Below are 9,081 nucleotides of genomic sequence, written 5' to 3'. Positions count from 1 at the left end.
CTTTATGCTGTAGCTATCTGATTGCCGACTATCCCAAAAGGCACCTGGTGATTGCCTACCTCTATTCTTTGCCTGTGATGGTCCCCTTGTGTAGAAATGTCTACCTTCTTCCTTTCTATCCTCCCCACTACCACTCTTTCTCCACGTTCTTTTGCCTGGCCTTACTCTTTTTTTCACACCCACTTTGTAATTCGTTTTTGTACCACACCATTCAAAAGTAATCCTACCATTTGTAATCTGCAACACTTTGGTGATTTATCCTACTCACTTCAAACTTGTCATCTACTGCCTTATATCAAAGAAGACATAGCATTAGCTATGATGTAGCTCTAGTGTCACCATTTTTGGAATGATTTCTTCATTTTTGAAATGAGGGTGTGGATGCCTAGCTAACCTTTGTTAGAGTAGGATGAAGGTCAAATGTGAAAATGATATTTATGTGAAAGTGTTACACACTGCAAAGAGGCTCTTGTTATATTTTATCTTTTCTATTAGTTTGCAAGTCTTAGGAACCCCAGTGCTGCATTTTGCACACCAACACTTTTCCTTTGTGTCCTGAATAGTTTGAAGCATGATGCCTTGCCCATAACAAGAGCTCAGGAAATGTCAATTGAATGAATGTTGAATCATCTCCACAGGAAGGAGAGTGGGTTAGCAAATTGTTCTTGTAGGACTGTGTTTGTTTACAAATGAGACAAGGTATCCTTTAGAAATGTGAGATCATAGGGGTTCTCTGATACCCTCCCTTTAAACTTTTCCTCCCACCAGCCTCCCCAACATACTGATTCTCATACTTACTTATTCCCTGTTCGTCCCTGTTTTCATCATGTTTTAGGAAGTAAAGAGAACCATGAATTTCTGCCATTCATTTAATTTCAGTACTCATGCTTAGGTAAGCCACTGACCCTTTGGCCAAGTCAAAGACCTAGAATATATTATGAATCTGAGTACAGTTGTCTTGGTTATAATATAATTACGAGGGCCAGTCAACTATGCCACAGTATTATGGGAGGAGAGTAAGAGCTGGAGTGAGAAATTGGAGACAGTTAGTTTCATGGCTTTTGGGTTTTAGTGTCTTATTAAAATCACCCTCTAAAACATGTTTTCTAATGGACACCATTGAAAGGTTAAAGAATAATTCTGGACATTATTAGGAAGTGTCTGGTCTTCAAAAGAAAGGGCCAGTAATGCATCTAGTACCACCGACGCACCTGACGCCACTGAATAACTACTTAATCTTTACCTTAGTGAAATGTGTGGCAGTTGCCTCAGTGCAATTTTAGTGCTGGACCAAGCCATGTTGAAAACTAAGTCAAAAGGAAATAATTAGTTATATTGATTCTGTATTAAAAAAAGATATTGTATTCATCATGAATTTTTGGCATGAATCATGTTTTTTATAATACATATCGCATTAAATGTAATAATGTAATAATGTATTTTTACATGTTTTTATAAAGTAATAAAAAATGTTTTAATGCAATACATTGTTTATCTGGATTTACTGAGATTTTTGGTTCCACCTTTATTTGTACTTGACGCAAGTACCTCACTCATCTCACTAATCCTAGCCCTAATTCTTTTATATGTGTGTGTGTGTCTGTGTGTGCACCAGTGACAAGAGAATTCATTTAAAAATATTGTCTTAATTATTTTAAAAAGGCACACTTCCTGAAGAAGCATAGATTAAGAAGATAGTGCATGTGTACAATCTAGCCTGCAAAATTATGACAGAATCATTATCCTCATAATATGAACATTTCCTGACTGATTGTTTTTAGAATTCTGCTAGGCGTTTTCTAGAATGCTCTGGTCATATGTGATACTTTTCTTCTTGGAATTTACAATCCAACAGGCTATTGTAGAGGGAACATTTAGATTCAGTTGACATTTAGTGAGCACACACAATGTTCTAGATGCTCTGTGAGCAAGTTTACATGCATTTTGTAAAAAATAGACTTTATTTTTTAGAGTACTTTTAAATTCACAGAAAAATTAAGTGAAAAGTACAGAGAGTTCTCATATACCCACTGTTGCCACACATGCGCAGACTCCCCCTATCAACAACCCCCTCTAAAATGGTACATTTGTTACAACCAATAAATCTACATTGACACATCATTATCACCCAAAGTTCATAGTTTACATGAGGGTTCACTCCTGGTGTTGAACATTCTATGGGTTTTGACAAACGTATAATGACAGGTACCCACCATTATAGTCTCATAAAGAATAGATTCACTGCCTTAAAAATCTTCCATGCTCTGCCTATTCATCCCTCCCTCCCTGCTAACCCCTGGCAACCACTGATCTTTTACTGTCTCTATAGTTTTGTCTATTCTAGAATGTCACATAGCTGGACTCATACAGTATGTAGCCTTTTCAGTTGACTTCTTTCACTTAGCATTATGCATTTACGATTGCATGTCTTTTTCTGGCTTGATAGATCATTTCTTTTTAGAGCTGAATATATTCCATTACATGGATGTTATTATATACATTTTCACATCAGGAAGATAAGGCTCAGTGAGATAAAGCACCTCCACCAAAGTTAAAATGAGCAGACAGCGAGGTTTGAACTTCAAATCTCCTGGTGCCAATTTGAGTGCTGGTTTCACAAATCTACAGCTGCTTCAAATAGGAAGTAGTAGGCATTGTCTAAATATGTATGGCTACAAAAGGAAACTGCATTGATGGGGCCTCGAATGAGTGGAGTAGTCTTTAGAACTTCATTATTAAATTAGGCATCATTGGAACAAATTGCCATTTTTCTTGTTGATTCCAGAAATGTTTCATAGAGTCAAGGAAACAGTGGCATTAGGTCATATTTTAAAGGCTTCATAATGGATGAAGATAGACTAGGATTAGATGATGGAATTTGAGAAATGTGGAAGGACATCTGAACACGGTACCTTCTGGAGAAATTCCTCATACAAAGCACCTGAAAGTATTTTATACCAACTATCAAATTAGCAGAACTAAAGGATAACAAAAACAGAGATCTTTCAATAAAATTAGGTTTATATTTCTTTTATTTTAATGTTTTCTTTCCCCACTTAACAATGCATCTAAAGTAAGTATTGACAACAGCTTGCATTTATTAAGCTCTTGCAATGTGTCAGGCCTGGTGCTAACTCCTTTACATTCATTAATTAAACTCTCATCATATGTCTATAAAGTAGGTGCTATTATTCTGCCCATTCTACAGATAAGAAAATTCCACAACTAAAGAGAAGTAACTTGCCCAAGACCAGACAGCTAGTATATACTGGAGTGAAATTTGAACCCACGTTGTTTTGACTTCAGAGCCCAGACTCTTATTCACTACCTGCAGTAGGATATGGCACGAAAGTGTATTAAACTGGTGTTAATTTTTCTTCCCCACATTTGATCATTCTTTTTAGACTGCTGAGAGTCACGCAGGAGAACTTAGCCTCACTAAACCACACACTAAATCTATCATTCAATAAGGGTGTTCTTGGCACTCATGTTGGCTGAATGTAGACTTGATACTTGTGACAAGAAAAAGGAGAAACATATTTAATGTCTTTGATGTGTCTACATTTATATGTAGTTATACCAGACAAACATTGTCACTTCCTAAAAGTAGAAAAATGAAATTATATTGTGGCTTGGCAAATTGGCCAAGGCTCATGTATTGCATCAACACACCTTAACGAATAGAAGAGAAGCCAAAAGGTACTGAACACAGGGACAAATATTTTATTCCCTCAATAAAGGGATATCATTTTGTTCATTTTACAGATGAGAAAGTCAAGGCTCAGAAAAGTGGTTTGCTCAATTACCAAAGAGTCAGTAAGTGGTAGAGTTAGGATTTCCACCCACATTTTTGGTTCAAATGTCTTTACTCTTTCTATTACATCCTAATGCTTTTCATTAAACTCAATTTCCTGGATACATGTCGTTTCTGTTTTTTTATATGTTGGGGCTGTTGGATGTGGTACTAGTTGGATGCCTGGTAAGGACAGATGTGTTCATTCACAACGTCTGGGAGGAGAGACGTCAGGAACATGTATTGAGCTCAATGTTGGCTCTGAAACACTCAGGCGCTCTCTGACTTGGACACTCAGGTCTATCAGTCCCACTCTCTGAACCTCATATTCTATTTCTACTGGGACAAATAGTGTGGTTTTTGACTAAGGAGTCCTGGGTTTCTACAGATTAGCTGTGCGGCTGCTGGGTGTAGCTTTTTCTCCATTGCAAAACGAGAAGGGTTTGGACACATTGAGTTCCTACGCCTGTGATTTTACAATATATCTCTGATTTGGGGGTTTAGTTCAGCTGAGTCATCTGAATTCAGTTGTGTAAGATGATGGATCTTAATATCTTTATAACATCTTTATATCTTTTTTTTTCAGACAGAGTCTTGCTCTGTCTAAAATCTTTATATATTTTTAGCCAAGGTCTAAAAACAAGTATATATATATATATTAGACAAGGTGTTGCTCTGTCATCCAGGCTGGAGTGCAGTGACGTCATCTCAGCTCACTGCAGCCTCAACCTCAGGCTCAAGCAATCCTCCCACCTCAGCCTCCCAAGTAGCTAGGACTACAGGTGCAGGCCACCACACCCAGCTAATTTGTGTATGTTTTGTAGGGACAGAATTTCGCCATGTTGCCTAGGCTGGTCTTGAACTCTTAGGGTCAAGTGATGTGCCTCTCTCGGCCTCCCAAAGTGCTGGAATCACAAGAATGAGCCACTGCACCTGGTTTAAATCTTTACATCTTATTTTTCAATATAATCACAAAGCTTCAATTACACTTAGACAATCTTTGTTGCTTTCTATAATTATGGTGACTTATGTTTGTGTAGATCTCTATAGCTTACAGAGCTGTGTTACACACCAAGTCTCATTTGATCTCTCCATAACCCAGATGAAGGGAGGTGGCATCAAACATGAGTTTGAGTTACTTAAATTCATCACCTGTAAAATGTGCGTGATATTAACATCTGTCGCCTCAGGTAGCTGTGAAGAAAAAAGATCATGCATGTAGCATGCTTAGCAGGGAATCTGTCACATAATCAATGTTGAACATATGTTGGCTGTTTATTTGGTGCTTTGCTCCAGATCTCACACATTCCTGATGACAGACCTGGCCTAGAACGTAGGTGCTCTAACTCAGGGTAATGCTCAAAGTCATACACTGTGCTGTTTTCCAAGATCTGGGTGGGAGACCAGAAAGAGAATTTCTTTGAGGGAAGGATGGAACGTTGGCTTTAACCCTGGGTCTATATATGACAAGTATTTTCATTTAATATGTTCTTATAGGCACCTACTCTGGGCTAAGCACTGTGTTAGACACGAGGGAAACCGGAATATGAGTGGTATAGTGTTTGCACTTGGAGAGCTCACACGTAGTGGATAAGTCAGATGTATAAAAAATAAACAATGTACAAGCATTTAACAATTTTTTTTCAGGTGAATAATGAAAGCAAGGTGCTTTGGTATGCACAAGGAAGGAAAGACTCAAGTGCCAGGGGAGTTTGGCAAAGTTATCCTTGAACTGGGTTCTGACTGAGGAGTTGGCATTACCTAGACAAAAAGCCAGAGGAAGTAAGGACAGGACGAATAGAGGGAATGGTGCATAGAGTGTAAAGAATTGTGAGAGAACATCCAGGGAATGCAAGTGTCTCCACATAGCTAAAGCACAGTGAGAATCTGAGGCTTTGGCAGAAGTTGAGTTGAAGGAAGTGGGCTGGAGTCAGATTGTGAAGAAATCTGTATGACACGCCAAAGGGATGAACATTTATTTGTCTTGAAAGCAACAGAGTAACATTGCATGATTTCAAACATAAAATGACATGCTGATTTTTTTTTTTTTTTAAAAGAGAGCACTTGTTGTTTATGTAGAAAAGGCTTGGAGAGTGTGATTACTGGAAGCTGGTTTTAGGTGCTACCATCATCTAGGCAAGAGAAACTGAAGACACACATTAAAACTACAGCAAAGGCACTGGAAAAGCAACTCAGATTGGTGAGATCTTCTGGATATATTTGGGAGGGTTGGTTATTGGGAGGGGAGACCCATTTAGAAAGAAGGAGTTGGGGTGACTCCCAGGTTTCTGGCTCTGGTGACTGGGTGAATGGTTGGCTATCATCAACACCAGCCATATAGGGTTAAGTACTGATGAGGAGTTCTGTTTAGGTATGTTGAATTTTAGTTTCTGGGGACCATTGGCAAAAGTCTTGGAAGTGTTTGGTATTCTGGAGAGAGACTTGGGATGGCAAAGAGAATATAAATGAGCAATATCAGTGAAGTGGAGAGTTGAAGCGTCAGCTGTGGAAAAGATGTCACAGGGAGAATGGGCAGTGAGAAATTGCTTAGTTTTGTCTGTGTCTGCAGAGACCAGAGGATTTTACTACACAAATGGTAATTGTTGAATAAAGTTCCTCTAAGAACCACAGTTTCAGGCATTTCACTGGGGCTGCACATTTCTCTTACTGGCAACTCCAGAGTGCATAGAGAGTGATGGGGCCGCTGGTAGGTAGTTGAGTTTCCTTCTCCTACTGTGTATCTTCTGCGATGCCATTGCTCACCTGAGGCTGATGGAATGAAGGTGAGGAGAGGGAAACCAAAAGGGCCCACTCAGCTTCCTATGAGAGACTCCTAGTCTATTAGGTTTGGAGATAGTCCCATTCAACTGTTGGCTGTCATGATGTTTTAGTTCTTTTGAATTTACATTGCCATTCCCAGATGCTGTCATGGATTGTAATAAACTGATGATGTCAATTATAATCAATATTTTCCTTTGTGTGAAATATTTTTATTTTATTTTATTTTAAAAAATTTTTATGGCTGCCCTCCCCACCTCAGGTCTTTTCTCCAGGAAGCTGCTCCAGAGTGAGCAGCTCTCTAATATTTTTTCTTAGAAGAACTTTTCTTTTCAGTTCAGAATTTTATCAGCAATTCTTATGCTAAAAGAGGTCAGGAGATGAGGCATTTCTCACGTTACCCTTGAAGCTACTCATGAATAATGGCCTATATCACCTCTATTGTCTGCTCCAAAACATAAGCAACCAGACATAAAGGCAGAGGAAAAATTAAAGATCACTGAATGAGCCAGCAGAGCAGGCTAAGGCTGGGATAGTGTGAAGAGGTAAAAAATTCAAGGTAGAACAGATGGTAATGTAGGGGGAAATGTCTGAGTAGATTAACTACTCCACAGATAGAGAATAAGCCATATTCCTGGGTTTAAAGGCAAGAAGAACAACTGAAAAATATTCTGAAATCTTCAGAGTGAGATTAGGGCATCCCTCCCAAAGAGCAACATAGCTAAAATAAATTAGAGGTCATTATTCCAGGCTGAATGCATAATGGACAAAGCTCACTGGGTTTTTGCTGCCCCTTCCTATAGTTTCCTGTGATTTATGCTGTCAGTGACTGCTGCGTGGGGGAACTCTGTGTCTCTAAATACTTTCTTCCTTCACTGGTGAATTGATTTCACTGAACTCCAACTGGGGTTTTAGGGTTGAGGGGGCCAGACAGACTGGAGAAGGTGCCAAGTGAGACTAGAAAAGCCAAAGTGAGCAAAATAATTCCAAGCAATTCTACAGGTAGACAATACTTAAGACAACAATGCCTTCTTATAGCTTTAAAGCGTGGCACCTGCCTAGCAGCAAACTCACTCAAGGCTTTCAAGAGAGTGGCAACTTTTAAATTAAAAACTTGGCTGGGCTTCAATGCTATGCCAGCTGAGTTATTTTAAAATAAGAGCAGGAAACAAAGACCACACCAACTGAGGAGGTCATAGAGTGTGACAAGGGGTCTGTAAGAGGGCATACCGTGCTGCCTAATGGGAGAAAACCGAGTCCTTTGTGCTGGGGTGAGTCCAGGGAGTGATGGATGCTTTATGCATGGAGGCTCAGACCTTCCTGTCCGGCAGCCTTGCTGCTGCTGGGCCGTTTGAGATGCCTGGCTTGGCAGAGACTGGCCTTTTGTTTCAGTGTCTTCTGAACCAGTGACATCAGATTTGATGGGCTATTGGCGCCTTTAGAGAGGCAAGTTTTATGTTCCTATGTTTTATATTAAAGCTTGTTAGAAGTAAATAGAAAGAAGCCCTTTAATCCTAACTGGGAATAAAAGAGCTGAGTCTTCTAAATGAGAATAATAATAAACGTACAATAAAATTACTCCAACCCGTTAAGACTTTCTTAAAAGATTACCTCATGCAGTACCTCCATTAAAACAGGAAGAAAGTAAAGCAGCACTGCACTCTGGGCTGAATCTTCCTTGTTTCATTTTTAGACAAATAGTTTAATGCAACAATCCTCTTTCTTCCCCACTCTTTCATAGAAGCCCAGCATTAATGAGGCTAAACCAATGGCTGCACTCTGGTGGTCCCTGGAATATGCTTTTATTTGGTGGGGGTTGGGGTGCATCTTCCATTCCAGAGCTCACAGAGGAGTCTGGAGTTTCTAGAGCATCTTTGCAGGAGATGGTTCAGGGACTGTTGTAAGGACTGGCTAACATTCACACCATGTACTTTCTGGACTGAGATGGTAACACATCCGAATCTACAGAATCAGAATTAGAAATGGAAAGGGCTTTGAAAGGTCTTCCTAGACCATCGCTTATTGCCAGGCAGAGGTGCCCTTCAATTACCCTAGACAGATGAAAATCTCCAGATATAGGACCCTAAGCCCTTTGTTTAAATAAGAACCAATATACAGTATTAAACACTCTCCTAAAGATAACTCTCCAGCCGCAGCGAGGGATGGCTCAATCTTGTTATACTCAGAGCCACTTCTTTTTATTTTTCCCCACCTACCGAAATCTTACAGATATATGGATTAATTAAACCATTCATTTACCCAACAGGCATTGATATGTTAAGTGCCTAGAGTGGGCACAATACTAAGCACAGCACTGTGGGGAATACAAAAGAAGTAAAGGAATAGTCCTAGTCCTTGAGGAGTATATCATCTTATTGAGTGGGCAAGAAAATAATTCACTGAGTGACTCGAGAACAATACAGCACAGTGCAGTGGAAGGATGATACTGTGGGGGCAGACGACATGCTCTGGGATGTAGGGAAGTTTCATGGAATGAGGCCAGTCTTGAA

The 9,081-nt window shown here is 39.5% G+C and overlaps 1 long non-coding RNA gene across 3 annotated transcripts in view; it reads left to right on the top strand.

Moving 5' to 3' along the window:
- The first annotated feature begins 1,495 nt into the window (after nt 1-1,495).
- LOC129048802 (uncharacterized) overlaps nt 1,496-9,081 on the top strand; it is a 197,300-nt gene continuing 189,714 nt past the window's right edge. Inside the window, exon 1 of one of the 3 annotated variants that reach the window (XR_010141750.1) lies at nt 1,496-5,993. This is a non-coding gene — a long non-coding RNA (uncharacterized LOC129048802). The remainder of the gene's footprint in view (nt 5,994-9,081) is intronic. The other 2 variants (XR_010141751.1, XR_010141749.1) reach the window with 2 other exon arrangements.

Source organism: Pongo abelii, chromosome 9 (genome assembly GCF_028885655.2).
Source record: "Pongo abelii isolate AG06213 chromosome 9, NHGRI_mPonAbe1-v2.0_pri, whole genome shotgun sequence".
NCBI classification, from domain to species: Eukaryota; Metazoa; Chordata; class Mammalia; order Primates; family Hominidae; genus Pongo; species Pongo abelii.
Note: the sequence above shows the minus strand (reverse complement) of the source record. Positions and strands in the feature narration are given on the sequence as shown.